A 1,995-nucleotide genomic window follows, 5' to 3' on the forward strand; every position below is an offset into this window, starting at 1 on the left:
TGCCCCTGACATCCTGTCCCTCCAGCTACCTCTGTCTACAACAGCACCCAGTCTATATCCGTCCCCCAGCACAGTACCTTCCCAACTCCCAGGGCACTGCCTTCCCTCCCAGGCTTTGCAGTTGTTTAGAGTCAGGCCTGGTGAGGCTGTGTGTGTTTAACCATGGCTTCAGGAAAAAAGAAGAGGCTGAGAAGTCCTACGTGTGGGGTAACACACAAGCTAATAGCCTTCCATTCTTTCTGCTCTGGGATACAACTCCATCTGCTGCTGCTCGACATGTCCCACAGGCCATCATTGAAGTTTATTGTCATTAGTGTCAACTGCTCACACTGATGACCTCAAGTACAGATTGGCCTTGCCCACCCTGATGAAGACCAAATTAGTGAAGAACGTTTTACTGTGTGGGACAGGAGTGGAACCCAGGAAGTCAGGCAGTAGACAAAAGAGTGGGCTGTACTGATGCGCCCAGCAAGTGAGGTAGGGAGCTATGCTCTCCAGTTCTCCTTTACAGGTCTGTCATACCCATGCCCTTGTGCATAAGCCCAGGACCAGACCCAGCCCAGCATGACAGCAATCACCTGCTGTTAGGATGACCCACACCCCAACATCAAATGATGTGTCCCTGTATTTTCAATAGTAGGTTGCTGTGCAGGCAGAGCTAAGTGCAGACAGAATGTTTAGCACTGTCCTCTTGATAGTCCAATACAAGCCTTCTATATGTAAATGCTTGCCCTTCCTTATCTGCCCAAACGTTGATTCTCTGAGATTATATTAAAAAAGCAAGCTGCCCCGGTGAAGGTCACACAGCCCTCGACGCCAAAGGGCAACCCAGATACATCAGAGTTGTCTTCCTGCTGATTGGTCCAGACAACAATAAAGAGCACAGATAAAGAGCAGGCAGCCAGAGCTGGGACAGGAAGTACAAGTGGGACTTCCAGGTAGTCAGAGATACAGGAGAGAGAATCAGGAAACAACGGAAACCTACACACCCACTTAAAAAAAGCAACTTCCCAGTGAACTGGTGGGAATTGATGCTGGGATTGACCCCACTCCGGATGTGAGCCCCAGCAAGTGATTCGGTGCAGGGCAAACTGTGGCCACGCCCAGAACTTCCAGAACTGTGAACTAAGTAAATCCTTCCCCCTTTTAAAGTTAGCCATTTTGTAATAGCAAAGAGCAGTCAGTGTTTAGAGTATTGTGTGTCCTGAGACTATTGAGCTATACAAGAGCAAACTGTCTAAGGGCCTGCTCCATCCGCGTAGACTTGTTAGCAGGTCCCTAAACTACCTGGAACTCTTTGAGGAGAATGAGTCTGGGCAGGTTGCTAGGGAAAGTGGTTTTTGTTCAGAAACTTTGTAAGTCATGTGACAGGGACTCTAGGATATTTTTTCCCCATGCTAGGGATTGGAAAAGAGGTGACCTGTCCACCTCTCTCCACTCCTACCCCATATCAAGCCCAGTACAGAAGTCTGGGAGAATGGTCCCACTGCCTCCCAAGACAGGAAGAAGAACAGTGAAGAGGTCCAGGGAGGCTATGGTGTGGCCAATAGGGGGTGGTTGGCAGTGCAGAGGAAGAGCCTAATTATCCTGGAGCAAGACAGAGGAGACACTGCAGAGAACACCCGAGTCATCTTGAGCCGATAGATCTGCTCCAGAAGAAACCTGCAGACACCAGCACGACACCAGCAAAGGGTTATGCAAGCTAACAAGGCCACAGGGTGCAAGACAGAGGTATCCCATCCCCAGAGTGCGCCTTGGATGAGCTGGTGTTGAGCATCTGGTAGGAAAGACTGCAGTGTCTGTGGGCCTTGGGTGCAGGGCAAGAACAACTAATGAATAGGGTGGAAGGGATAAAAAGGGGGAGGAAGGAAAGGAGGGGTGTGAGAATAGGGAGTGTGTGTGCGGATGAGGATACAGGGGTTGATGTGGGAAACTGGGTGTCCTTCAGAGTGGGAGAGCCTTTCTTAGAGAGGTTCTTGCAATTTCATGTGAAAA

This window comes from Apodemus sylvaticus, chromosome 1 (genome assembly GCF_947179515.1).
Source record: "Apodemus sylvaticus chromosome 1, mApoSyl1.1, whole genome shotgun sequence".
NCBI lineage: Eukaryota > Metazoa > Chordata > Mammalia > Rodentia > Muridae > Apodemus > Apodemus sylvaticus.